The 15151-nt window shown below is 35.6% G+C and overlaps 1 protein-coding gene across 7 annotated transcripts in view; it reads right to left on the bottom strand.

The window, feature by feature from the left end:
* PEAK1 (pseudopodium enriched atypical kinase 1) overlaps positions 1-15151 on the bottom strand; it is a 303506-nt gene that overhangs the window by 161122 nt on the left and 127233 nt on the right. For all 7 annotated transcript variants that reach the window (XM_019832022.3, XM_045058999.1, XM_019832021.3 and 4 more), the window contains one exon: positions 679-843. The gene's annotated coding sequence lies outside the window, so the exon portion shown is untranslated. The remainder of the gene's footprint in view (positions 1-678; positions 844-15151) is intronic.

Genomic DNA, 15151 nt, shown 5'->3' on the forward strand with positions numbered 1-15151 from the left:
CTTTCTACAGTTGCTTTCCACTCTACTTAAAATGTAATAGTCCTTGTAATTTCACAAGAAATAAATTTATAATTTTTTCCAGTTTTTTTCCTTCTTTTCTACTCTGGATTCTTGTTTCTTCTTTTGTTTGTTTGTTTGTTTGTTTGTTTTTACAACTCTAAATTCCTGAGAAGGATGGGCAAAGGAGAGAATAATGATTAAATAAAAAGAAGATGTCAGATATGAAGGCAAAAAGATCAAGAGATCAGACACCAAGTAAGGAAACTAAAATAACATGAAATAAAGTTCAGAAAATAAGACTAAAAAGCCTCTGCATATGTGATAGCATGCTACCACTTAATGTTGCCTGAGCTGTTTCTGTGAAAGGAAAAGTATTTGGTCAAGAATGGACCTATAAATATACTAGTACTATGCTATATTTCTACTCAAATAAGCTTATTTGTTTCTAAGTTAAGAAGTTCATAACCTGGGGGAAAAAAACAATTCTTTTGAGCAATATCAAGGCCAAACATTAAGGGCCAAAACAAAGACCTGACTATGCTAAATAAGTCATAAAATTATCAGCTTTATCTATACTTTGGTATTTGTAAGGTAAATATTTAAATTTAAAAAGAAATCCTTTCAAGTTCTATAAAAGTTCTTGGTGGAAGTGTAACACTATATGAAAATTCTGGTTACCGTTTAAATTTGCAGTTCTTCATCCATTATGGTGACAAAGGTGGTTTTAGCAGCTATCATTACATTCGTTTACAGTTTCAAAGTGCTTTGGGTCCTTCCAGGATGAATGTACTTTCTTCCTTGCCTCTCATTCCTTAACTTATTTTCAGAAGACAGCAATGTTTACTGCAAGAGAGAAAAATAAAGTAAAGCTAAATTGGAGAATAAACTAGTTTTAAATATACTAGACATTTTTCTTTCCTTTAAGATATTCTTAATTTCACCCTCAGTCAACGGTTATAATTAGTCTTATTCATTTAAGAAGTAACTTCCTTACTTAGGTGGAGGCATGGACAGAATCCTATACCCTCAATAACAATCTATGTCATACCTAAGACCCAAGTAATTTATAAGACTCAAACTAGCACCGATGTACTTGAAACTTTCTAGGATTTCATGTGATTGTCTTTGGACACCTGTTTTGAGCTATGTAAGAGCCAAATGTAAGAGCATTAATTGAATGAGAAATATTAAACCCAACTTCATCTTTATAAGAACCCAATTCTAAAAGTATCAATGTCTAATTCTGATACAGCCTTTGTAAAATATGAAAGTAAGTATCTCCAAATGCAAAAATGTTTCTAGCTACTTTGCAGTTTACTTTAGGCTCAAGTATGAAATATATTTATAATTTGGCATACAGGAAATCACCTAAAATTAAATGAATAAATTCCTATCTATTTCTGACTCTGGAGCACCAATTATATGTATTTTCAAACTGGCACAACCTCTAATTTGTTTTCTATATAACACCAAATACAAGGAAAATAACTCTAAGAGTTAAGTAGAAAGAGAAAGATAAATGTAATTACTTTTAAATGATTCCTGATTGTGATTACATAATACAGAATTGAACCTTTCAATAAATGCTTAGAACAGAAAGGTATTTTGAAACAGGAGTTTTCATTTGTGCACCATATCAAACAATATCAAACTCCAACACAGTTGGATTATCCATGATCAAAGGACTACCCAATGTTCTCATAGTGCTTATATCTCCTCTTCATGTGGTACAAAATAACATTAAGCAGTGTGTAGGAGAAATATTACCAAGAATATATATATGTGTATGTATATATGTAACCAATATGCAGATGAAATAATGATGCCCAGGATAACACACAAGTGGCAAAATTACTCCATCTTCTTTCCATTATTAAATGAGTCTTTTGAGAAGAAAAATGCAATGTATGCCAATTTTAACTGTGAAATCTGAAGATGGGAAAAAATTGAACACATGGGTATACAAATATTGGTAACCTAGAAAAGTACATCGTAATAGAAAAGTGATTTTCCAAGGGTAGGTGTTTGGCCAGTGGCAAAACTGAAATGAACACCTAAATTTCCTCACTCTCTCCTAAAGCAGTGTTCTACTATCCTTCTATAATCCATCTGCATTCTTGTCCTCTTGGCCCCCTTAGTTATTTTTTCTGAATCATTTATTCTTGGACTTGTAGGTATTCTATCATAATATAGCCATTAACACTTATCCAACAATGTAAGAGACAAAGAGACATAAACAGTGTTTAATCAAATCTTAACAGTTTATATGTGCAATCTGTAGACAGGATACAGTTGGGTCTTATATTTTTATCCAGTCTGAAAATCTCTGACTCCTAATTGGAGAGTTTAGGTTATCAACATGTAATGTGATTATTGAAATGACTGAGTTCAAAGCTACCAATTTCTATTTCTATTCTTCTCTGCTTTTTGTTTTGTTCCTGTCCTACCTTTTCCTGCCTCAATTTCAGTTAATCAAATATTTGTAATGTTTTACTTTAATTGCTCTATAATTCTTTGTACTGGGGGAGGATGACACTAAGAATTATAATATGCACCCTCAAATTTCCACAGTTAAAGCTAATACTGAATATCATGCAAAGCATAAGAAACTTGTAGTAGTATAATTCCATTTACTACAAACCCTTTTTGTCAATGGTTATCATATTATTCTACTTATATTATAAACCCATAATAAAATGGTTTTAACTTTTAAGAAGTCAGTTAAAAAAAAAAAGAAGTCAGCTTTCTTTTAAAAACAGTAATGGAAGAAAAAATAAGATATTTTTTCATATTTATCATTCTTTGTGGTCTTCAGTTCTCCTGTAGAACAGACTTTCCATTTGGTATCACTGCACTTCAGCTTAAAAACTTCTTTAATTATTTCTTACACAGCAAGTCTGCTGACAATGAATCATCTAATTTTTTTGAATCACCTTCATTTTTGAATAACATCTATGTTAAGTATAGCATTCTGCGTTGAAAGGTTTTCTTTCTTGCTTACAGCTCTTTCAAGATATCATTCCATAGTTTTTTTGGCTTCCATTATTCTGATAAGTCAGCAGTCATTAATATTACTGTTTCTTTTGTTTTCAAGATTTTCTCTTTATATTTGGTTTTCAGGAGTGTAACCATATTATGTGTCTAGATTTAGTTTTCATTTACTTTGGGTGGGGGGAACGTTTACTGAACTTCTTGGCTCTGCAAATTAGTGTTCTGTTAAATTTGAGAAATTTTCAGTCTATTTTTTAAAATTTCTGTTCCATCTTCTCTCTTTTCCATGTTGGTTTTCAATATACCTAAGGTTGACTGCTTATAATCCCACTGGTCACCAAGGTTCTGTTTGGTTGGGTTTTTTTGTTTGTTTTGTTTTGTTTTGTTTTAATCTTTTTTCCTCTTTGTTCTTCAAATAGGATAATTTCTACTGATCTATCAAGGCCCTTTCTTCTGTCATTTCTTATCTGCCATTAAATCTATCGAGTGAATTTTGAATTTCAGGTATTGTATTTCCAGTTCTATAATTCCCTTTTTATTTAAAAAAAAAAAATAGTTTCTACCTCTGTCTGCAGAGAAAGTCTGTATTTTCCTTCATTATGTCCTCCTTTTCCTTTAAGTTCTTGACCATATTTATAATAGCTCATTTAAAGGTATTGTCACTTAACTAACATCTGGATTGACTCCTTTTTTTTTTTAAACTATGGATAATATTTTCCTAGTTCTTCACATGATTAATAATTTTTGATTGTATACTGGACAATATGGATGATATGATATAGAAACTCTGTACTTTGTTATCTTCCTTTGAAGTGCATTGATTTTTCTTCTAATAGGAAGTTAAACACTGGTTGATCATCTTGACCTTGTGGATGGTTGGTTTTACACTGTTAGGGAAGGTATGCTTCAACTTTGTCCTCCATCCTAGAATAAATCCCTTAGGCCTTACAGTCGTTACTTCTAAGACAGGAAGGACCCTTCTAAGATTCCAACAAAAATCCGAATGTGTCTAATAGGACTCAAACTCCAAATCTGACTAGAAATATCACCTCAAATACCACTTTCCACTAGGCTCTATGGCGTCTCCTCTACACATGTGAATTTAAAGATGAACCAAGGAATTAAAAAGAATACAAATGCAAATGTTAGGGATTTTCACCACTGAATTCCAGAACAACCTGCATGACTTGAATGGGGTTGTGGATTCAATGTTACTAACCTATCAATATTGAGTTCTTGATTATGATAATTTTATCTTACTCTCAAATGATTCAGGAAAAATTATTCTTACAACTGGTGTGTAATTTCAAATTATTACAAATTAAAAAGAAAAAGTTAAATGTATCAATAAACCCTATTACATTTCCAAAATGTTTTCAGTGAAAGGCTAATACAGCTATATGCTTAAAGAGGAAGTAGTTCTGTAGTGAAATAAATTGGGGTAAAGTTATCATTATATTCGTTTTTAGCAATTCACAATACATGTTAGCATATCGAATATTTCTACAAATCATGCATTAGAGATATTTCCATTTATTCATCTTTCCAACCACATAATGAAATGCAATGTTCTAGAGATAGAGGTAATAATAGAGGCAAGATCTCCTTTCACAGATTTTACATTGTAATACAGAAAGAGACAAATAAATAAATAAACTAATTTCAGATGGTGTAAATGCTCTGAAGAAAATAAAACTGGGTATTAGAGAGAGATTAGGAAGGTGTAGGTACTTTTAGATAGTGCATCAAGGAAGGCTTCTCAGTAGATGATGTTCAAGTTACAACTGAAAGAAATGAGCCAAACATGGAATGATTTAGAATGTTCTAGACAGAGGATATACATGTCAAAAGACAGAAATGAGCTTATAATGTTCATGGAAAAAAGTTTCTAATTTATCCAAACAATTAAGAATTTGTGAGAAAAATCTCTTGATTACTACACCCTTCAAAGAACATGATCAGAAAGTACAAACGTCCAGTTATAAAATAAATAAATAATAGGGATGTAATGTACAGCATGGTGATCATAGTTAATAATACTGTATTGCATATCTGAAAGTTGCTAACAGTAAATCTTAAAAGTTCCCAACACAAGAAAAAAAATTCTGCAACTATGTATGGTGATGGATGTTAACTAGACTTATTGTGGTCCTTGTGCCATATATACAAATATAGAATCATTATGTTGTATACCTGAAACTAACATATAGATTCACCTATTGCACACGTCAGGTATACTTCCTTAAAAATGTGAAAATTGTGCTGATTTTAAACCTATTTATTAATTCTTATATAATGACAACAATAAAATAATGTTTATTTTAAATTCTTAACTTAGTTTTCTAACTATGCAAAATGCCCAAGGAACCTCTGATATAACCTGTGACACCAAAAATCTGTCAAAGCACCATCGGCTCAGTATTGTGTGATCTTGTTTACTTTGCTATTTAATAGTAGACAACAGTTCAAATAAAAATGTCACTTGGAATTAAAACATTACAGTCTGCTAAGAATCCTACAACTTACTTGAGAGCTTTTTAATCATTTAGAGCAGGGACTGTCAAACCATGACCCTTGGGCCAAATGCGACCAGCCAGCCATTTGCTTATGTAAGGCCCACAAGGTAAGAATAGCTTTTACATTTTTAAGCAGTTGGGGAAAAAGGTCAAAAGATGCTAAAATTTGAGATGTAAAAATTATATGAAATTCAAATTTTGTTGCCTAGAAATAAAGTTTTATCAGAACACAGCCAGCTCATTTTTAATATACTGTTTATAGCTGCTTTTATACTACAAAGGCAGAGTTGAGTTGTTGTGACAGGGACCATGTGGCCCACAAAGTCTAAAATATACACTATTTGGCTCTTTACAGATAATGTTCGACAGATCCTGACTAAAGTATACCGAACATGTTTGTACTCTACAATGATAGAATTTATATTTTAAAACATTACATCAACTGATTTATTCATCAGTCCATTAGTCTTTCATGTTTCTACTTAAGTGTTAAATAATAATTTTATATTTAAAATGACCATCCCAAGGGTGCCTGGGTGGCTTAGTCAGTTAAGCATACGACTTCGGCTCAGGTCATGATCTCAGGGTTCATGAGCTCAAGCCCAGCATCAGGCTCTGTGCTGACAGCTCAGGGCCTGGAGCCTGCTTCAGATTCTGTGTCTCCCTCTCTCTCTGCCCCTCCCCTGTTTGTGCTTGCTCTCTCTCTATCTCAAAAATAAATAAACATTAAACAAATTTTTTTAGTAAAAAAAATAAAATGAAGAAAAATAAAAAACAAAAAGACCATCCCATAATATTGAGAGAATTTTTACATAATCAAAAATTCATTTTCCTAATTTGTGAAATTTATGAGGTATGATAAATCATTTCCTTGGGTCAGGTTCTGATTTAAAATTTGTAACGGACTCTGAATTGTAAAATAAATAAACATTCCTACAGTTGATACAAGATCATTAATAACAATACTGAGGAAAAGTGAAATCAATGGTTAAACACTGGGTAAAAAAAAATAATTGCTTGAGAACTTCAGAAGTTTTTAAAGGTGTTAAGTATTAAAATTTATTTTAGAATGGTTCAACTTCCATTTCTGACCATGAGGGATTAAGCAGTCTAGAATAATCCCCCAATGCAATCAACTAGAACACGGTAAAATATAGGAAAGGACTATTTTCAGATACAGGCAGTGCAGGACTGTTATCCTTGAAAAAAGAGAAGCAAACAAGGCAAGCCCTACCATCACCCAAGGCTCTCAGCCAAGAAGCAATTTACCACTCCTGAGCAGCAGGGAGGAGGAACCCAGACAGAACCTGGCAATCTTAGTGACTTGAGATAGAGAAAAAAGTACAAGGAGGCCAAGGTGGCTAGAATTTATGGGGCAGAGTTCCAGAGAAGAAAGAGTTCCAGTAATTTAAATGAGAGTTCCCTAGAGTATTTAGCTAAATAAAAACCTGTGGATGAGAAGGGTAAAATTTCTTTAGACCAGCCAACAAGAATTTCTAAGGAAAGAAAATTACCAGGGAGTAGTAAGACAAAGCCTTCTCAGAGCTGAAAGAGGGTCAAGATTTCAACAAGTTCCCTCATTGAATATACAAGGCAGTTGTGACCCCAGAAAGGCCACACCACAGATGGAGGGGGACAGTAGCTCTAGAATAAAAGCTACTATAATCCCACCTGAAAGAAGCTTGAAAGCCTAGAAAACAATCAAACTAATATGTGATTTATAATGCCTGTCAGGAAAGAGTCCAATACTCTTTAAATGAATGCCACAAAATCATGAACACAACATGTAAAATTTGCAAATATCTATCATTCAATTAAAAATTAGTGGACAAAGGGGACACCTGGGTGGCTCAGTAGGTCAAGCGTCCAACTCTTGATCTCAGTTCAGATCTTGATTTCAGAGTCATGAGTTCAAGCCCTGCACTGGGCTCTGTGCTGGGCGTGAAGCCTACTTAAAACTAAACTAAACTAACTAAAATAAACTAAAATAAAAGCTACTGGCCCAAGAAGCTGGAAAATGTGACACATAAACCAGAAAAATATCAGTCAACAGAGAAAGACCTAGAAATAACAAGCATGATGTAATTAATGGAGCAAAGGCATTGAAAGGACTATTACAAGTCTGCTTCATATTCAAGAATGAAAACAGGAACATGGTGAAGAGATAAATACCCAAAATGAAAATTTCACTGAATGAGACAAGCAATAGTATATGCATTGCTGAAAGAAAGATTAGTGAACTTCAAGACACATTGGGGTGCCTGGCTGGCTCAGCTGGTAGAGCATATGACTTTTGATCTTGGGGTCATTGAGTTTGAGCCCCTCATTGGGTAGAGATGTTACTTTAAAAAAAAAATTTTTTTTTAAGTGAAGGTCAGAAAGAAAAAAATGACCACAAGGCAATGAAAAAAGGTCTTACATTATATGATAAGTGATATAATTGATAACAGAGTGTAGTAACCTAAAGAGGCATCATATAAATCCTAGAGCACAACTAAAAAAAAATAATAAAAAGGTAGAACAAACAATAAGCCAGTAGGGGAATAAGCCAACGGGGAAGATTAAATGGAAAAGTATAATTAATTTAAAGGAAGGGTTAATAGAAAACAAACAGCAAGATGATAGATTTAAATCCAACCACATTAATAAATATGTTACATGTTAATTCTCTATATATTCCAATTAAAAACCAGACAAAAAAGCAAGACCAATATATACTACATATATTGATATGCTATCAGAATCCCACACTAAAATAAGGAAATAGATTAAAAGCATGGAAGAAGATATACTATGTAAACCAAAATCTTAAGAAAGCTGGAATAGCCATATTTATATCAGACAATACAAAAGCCAAAACAAAGAATATTATCAAAGATAATGAGGAACATTTCACAATAATCAAGGGTAAACTTCATTTAGAAGATAAAATAATTCTACGGGGGCGCCTGGGTGGCTCAGTTGGTTAAGCGTCTGGCTCTTGATTTCAGCTCAGGTCATGATCCCAGGGTTGTGAGGTGGAGCCAGGTGTGGAGCACTGTGTTAGGCTCTGTGCTGAGTGGATTAAGATTCTCTTTGTCTCTCTCTCTCTCTCTCTCTCTCTCTCTCTCTGCCCCTCCTCCCTCAAAATTAAAAAAGAGGGATGCCTGGGTGGCTCATGAGGTTGGTTGTGTCTGACTTCAGCTCAGTCATGATCTCACAGCTCATGAGTTCAAGCCCCACATCAGGCTCTATGCTGACAGCTCATTCTGTGACTTTCACTCCTTCTCACTCTCTGCCTGCCCCCCACTAGCATCTCTGTCTCAAAAACAAATAAACTTACAGAAAAAATTCAAAAAGTAAAGGTGGGAGGGGGAGTGGTGCCTGGGTGGCTCAATGGATTGAGCATCCAGCTCTTGATTTGGGCTCAGGTCATGATCTCACCATTTGTGGGATCGAGCCTAGCTGGCAGCACAGAGCCTGCCTGGGATTCTCTCTCCCTCTCTCTCTGCCCCTCCCTTGTTCACTTGTGTGCTCTTTCTCTCCTCTCTCTCTCTCTCTCTCTCTCTCTCTCTCTCTCGCTCTCTCTCTCTCTCTCACACACACACACAAAATAGACATTTTTTTTTAGTTAGAAGATAGAATAATTCTAAATATATATGTATAGGCTATCAGAACTACAAAATACATGAAGCAAAAACTGACAGAACTAAGCAGAGAAAAAAGTATACAAATACAGTAGGAGACATCAACATTTCTCTCAGTAACTGGAAGAATAGGTACAGTTGAAGTTCAGCAATGATAAAGAAGATTTGAACAGTACTCTCAATTGAATTGATATTTACAGAACACTCCAACCTACAAGAGCAAAATATAAGTTTTCATACTGCCTATGAAACATTTAGGAAGACCACCTGCTGAGCCAAGAATAAGTCTTAACAATTAAAAGAATCAAAACTAGGGGCATCTGGGTGGCTCAGTTAGTTGAGTGTCCGACTTCAGCTCAGGTCATGATCTTGCAGTCAATGAGTTTGAGCCCTGCATCGGGCTCCTAGCTAACAGTTCAGAGAGCTTGGAGCCTGCTTCAGATTCTGTGTTTCCCTCTCTCTCTGCTCCTCTCCCACTCACACTCTGTCTCTCAAAAATGAATAAATGTTAAAAAAAAATTTTTTTTAATAAATACATAAATAAAAGAATCAAAACTATACACAGCCCATTCCCTTATCACAGTGGAACTAAATTAGAAATCAGTAACAGTAAGATATCTGGAAAATTTTCAAGCATTTACAAATTAAACAACCTACTTCAAAAATAACTCAAGGACCAAAGAAGAAATCACAAAGGAAATCAGAAAATATCTTGAGATGAATGAACATGAAAACCCAACCTATCAAAATTCTGAGATGCAGATAAAAAGGTGCTTTGAGGAAATCTGTAGTTTTCTATGCTTATATTTGGGGGTGGGGAGGGGAGGCCTAAAGCCAATGACCTAAGCTTCCACCATTAAAAGCTACAAAAACATGGAACAAATTAAACCAAAATAAGTAGACACTAACAGAGAACAGAAATCAATAACATAGAAAACTGAAAACAGAGAAAGATGAATGAAACCAAAAACAGGTTCTGTGGGGGGGGCGGGGGGGGGCAATCAACGAAACTGACAGACCTCTAGCTACACTGAGTGAGCAAATACAGAAATCATCAATATCAGGAATGAAAGGGGAAACATTACTTAAGAGTCTACAGACGCTGACGAAACAAGAGACTATTATGAATGATCTCATGCCAATAAATTTGACAACTAAGATGAAATGGACAAATTTTTTAAAAGACACAGATTACCAATACTGACTCAGGAAGTAACAGATAACCTAAATAGCCCTACATCTATTCAAGAAATTAAATACTCTCTCTCTCTCTCTCTCTCTTTCTCTCTCTCTCTCTCAATCTCTCACTCTCTCTCCCTCTCCCTTTCTCTCTAACTCTCCCTCTGTCTCTGCCCCTCCCTCGCTCTAGCTATCACTCTCTCTCTCAAAATAAATAAATAAACTTAAAAAATACACTTAAAAAAAGCATCTGAAAGTTCCTCATATTTCCATACATCTATTAAGAACTGATCTTATATTAGAAAGCACCCTGGCACAGCAACTAAATTCCATAGAAAACTCAAATCTATATTAATATTAAATAAAAGCCATGGCAAAACACTTATTTAGTGGTATTAGATTTGTCAATAAGACTGAAAAAAAAAAGTATTTCAACTATCTCTTTATAGAAATAATTAGCTTAAAAATCAAAAGGCTTGGAGCACATGGGTGGCTCGGTCATTTAAATATCCCACTTCGGGGGCGCCTGGGTGGCTCAGTCGGTTAAGCGGCCGACTTCGGCTGACGTCATGATCTCACGGTCAGTGAGTTCGAGCCCTGCATCGGGCTCTGTGCTGACAGGTCAGAGCCTGGAGGCTGTTTCAGATTCTGTGTCTCCCTCTCTCTGACCCTCCCCCATTCATGCTCTGTCTGTCTCTGTCTCAAAAATAAATAAACATTAAAAAAAATTTTTTTTTTTAAATAATAAATATCCCACTTCAGCTCAGGTCATGATTGCTCAGTGCGTGGGTTTGAGCCCCACAATGGGGTCTCTACTGACAGCTCAGAGCCTAGAGTCTGCTTTGGATTCTGTATCTCCCTCTCTCTCTCTCTCTCTCTGCCCCTCCCTTGCTCACACTCTGTCTGTCAAAAATAAACAAGCATTGAAAAAAAAAAAATCAGAAGACTTAATCTATTAAAACCATGCCTTTAGAATCCCATGGACTATATGCGTATAAAGGGAATGTTTTAATATGAACGTGACACCAGCCTGGGAGCCTGGCTCTTTAGCTCTAATGCCAAACAAGGGAAACACAAATCAGGAAAAAACCCAGTCACCTTTAAAAATTCTAAGCCCTCAGCTAAATATCATAACTTTATTACGACCATTAAATCACAGCTGGCCAATGAGAAGCTAATTGTAGTCCTTAGTATAGTCTGGGCAAGTAAAACACAGTCATATTATATTAGGCACAATTTAATGAAAGTGTTTATGTCAGGTGCTGGAAGTTTCCAGGAGACTAGCTCCTGACTTACCATAAAACAATTAAGTATCCATTACTGTAAAGTGACCTTTTTGGTTTTTCCTTTAAAGAATCTTAAAGCAACAACTGAAAAAAAGCCCTTGCACACATTTTGAGATCAGACACAAAACTGAAAATTAAAGACCAGACTATTCAAGTCGTCCACAAATGCCATTTCTCTGAATTCCATGGGTCTGCAATGGAGTGCGAATGGGAGTGGGCTGTAAGGCAGAACTCAGTAGGACAGGGCATGTGGAAAGAATATCAGCAGCTAGGCAAGAGAATCTTTAAAAGGACTCTCAGGGAAAAAAGATCTCAAGAACATTCTTCCTCTCTAATGTAAGACAAATCTTACACTGTTGCTTTCAAATTTTATAATACACTTACTCCATCCTTTATGGTTGTCCTTTTTGATTAGAACCATATGAGAGATCCTGCTCCAATTTATAAGTTCTATAGAACATAGTTTATAATTAAAAACAAATTTAGTATAGAATGAAAAATAGAAATTGTTAGTGATCAAATTTTCATATCCACAGAGAAAGCACCATGATAGCATGCAATCTACAAATGGGCTCCTTTTAAAGGAAGAACAAATTGGTGAACAAAACTGTAAAAGAAAAACTAACATCCATATACTATTTTAAGACAATTTTCTTTCTAATTAAAAAAATATATATATTGTTTATAGAAAGTTACAAAGGTAAGCAGCATTATCTACAAGAACCAAATTATGGAAATAGCCCAAGTGTCCACTGACTGATAAATGGATAAAGAAGATGTGGTATGTATATTTACAATGGAATATTACCCAGCCATAAAAAATAATGAAATCTTGCCATTTGTAACAACATGGATGGACCTAGAGAGTATTATGCTAAGTTAAATAAGTCAGAAAAAAACAAATACAATATGATTTCTTCACATGTGGAAGTTAAGAAACAAAACAAAAGAACAAAGGGGGGGGGGAGAGAGAGAGAGAGAGAGAGAGAGAGAGAGAGAGAGAGAGAGAGAGAGAGAGAGAGAGAGGCAAACCAAGAAAAAGACACTTACAGAGAACAAACTGATGGTTACCAGAGGGGAGGTAGGTTAAATAGATTTTATAGATTAAGGAGTGCACTTGTGATGAGCACCAGGTGTTGTTTATGGAAAGGTTGAATCATTAAATTGTACACCTGAAATTAATCGGAATTTAAATAAAAACTTTAAATAAATAAAAAGAAGGAAGGGGAAGAAAAGGATAAGAAGGAACCAAGGTAAAGCAATTTGTTGTTTGGCACAGCCAGGTCAATAGCCTAGAAACAGGTAACATTTTGAAAGGATACCTCCACACTACAGAGCAGAAACAGGAAGAAAAGAAAAGAAAAAAAAAAAAAAACCCACATCACTAAAGGCAATGAAATAAATAACTGTGTATAAAGCTTAGTTTCCCACACTTACTTGTTCATTTGTTTTTTGGGGATACCCTTTTGAATGAACTGTTTTAAGTTCCTCTAGCTCACCTACAATATTTTTGAAAGCATGTTATTACAAAGTACAGTTTCTATTTGAGTTATAATGTTAAGGATAAAGCAACTCAAATACTACACTACTGATAAACACAAGAATACTAAAAGTCAATTATGCTTACTCCTAATCCAGGAATAAATGAAAACTAAGATTAACTCAGCTCATAGACCTTAGTTTTTGCCACCTCTTTCCCTCTTTATTTCTGCTATTTATACTGCTGAGTTCATTACCACTTTCATACTTGGAAATGTTTGCTTTTCCTGCTTGGACTTGCTTTACAAATCACTGAATTGTCACTTTTTCACACAACAGGATTTCATCACAGAGTATAATTAATCCCACTAAAGCAAACATGGTAAACTTTAGGCCCAGCTAAGGGACCATGGATGAATTAATCTCTACAATAATGATGATACAATTTAATACACAAGATTTTGGTGAGGCTCATAGATACAAGGCCCAGCTAAGGGACCATGGATGAATTAATCTCTACAATAATGATGATACAATTTAATACACAAGATTTTGGTGAGGCTCATAGATACAAGGCCCAGCTAAGGGACCATGGATGAATTAATCTCTACAATAATGATGATACAATTTAATACACAAGATTTTGGTGAGGTTAATGTATGTGAAAGAGCTCTAAATGTTTAAAGTGTCACACAGAGGTGAGGGTCTCCATTTCTTCATCTGTCATATGGGAGGATTCCAGTAGCTGACCACTAAAGACTTCCTTCCATCTCTAAAATTCCTTTAATATTTACATTTGAAACACATAAAAACTCTACTTACTGATAGGATAACATTACAGTTATAAGAGACTTAGGGAAATCAACTCAAACTTCTCATCTCATAAAAGGTGTCCAAAGGTAGGCCAGGGAACCTGCTGACTGGAAAAGTCAGTAGGAAACTTGGGGCAGGCAAGACCTGACTACAGCAAAATCTCTTCCAGCATGTGATGCTGTTCGCCATTCTGTGAGCTTAAAACCTTTCTTCACCATAGCTTAAACAATTACCTTTCAAACTGGTGACAATGAAAAGCTCTTTAAAAATATGTAAATATTATTTTGGAAAAATGACCTAACTTCTAGCAGTTCAATTAAGAATGATACTAAGAGCGACAAGACGGTGGAGCAGCATGAAGACCCTCAGCTTGTCTCATCCCTGAAACGCAGCTATATCAGCACCAAACCATTTTGCACATTTAGGAAATTGATCAGAGGATTAACACAACAATCTGCATAACTTTAGCCACAGAACTCAGCAGGTATGCAGTTCTGTACAGGTGAACTGGGGGAGAGAAAAGCCGTGGAGGGTAGGGAGCTGTTTTTGTGGAGGACAGAGAAAGGGGGAAAGTGCAAAAAAAAAAAAAAAAAAAAACTCCCCCGAAAGTTTCTGGAGAGAAAGACAAAGAGTGAAAACACTCAGAGGGGACTGAACAAGAAATCTGTTCCCCAAAACCACTGACGGAAAGGAGAGGATTTCAATACCACCAGGATTCTATAAATTGTGGAATGCAGACTCTGAAGTTGCAAAGCTTGGTGCCTAGCTGTGCTCTGGTGAGGAAATAGGGTGAAGTCCCAGAAGCTGGCAACGTGGTCTGAGGGGTCCATGTGCCACACAGGGAGAAGCAGTTCCCCTGCTAGGAGAGCATTTGGTAGAGCCTACATGACCTCCCGACAGGCAATGGTTCCAGTGGACCCTAGAGAGCAGCCACATTTGCTGGTATTGGGACAAAGATGCCAGAGTGCAGTGAAACATGGCACTGGCTGTGTTGTGATTTGCCATCATCTCTGAACCTCTGCCACTGTGTGATGGCAGGAACGATTTGTGAGGCAAGCCAGCAGGGCCCATTGTTCGGTGAGACCCTCCCACAGAGAGTCTGCACAAATCCAAGCCACAGGGGTCTCTGAAGTGTGGGGTTTTAAACACAGCCCCAACTGAGATAAAACTCTGGCAGGTGGATGGCTTGGACAGGAACAGGGTAAGAGGCTGGGAGTGGATGGAAACTTGAGACAAAGGACAGGTGCCAGAGGCTAGGGAG

This window comes from Felis catus, chromosome B3, assembly GCF_018350175.1.
Source record: "Felis catus isolate Fca126 chromosome B3, F.catus_Fca126_mat1.0, whole genome shotgun sequence".
Lineage (NCBI taxonomy): Eukaryota > Metazoa > Chordata > Mammalia > Carnivora > Felidae > Felis > Felis catus.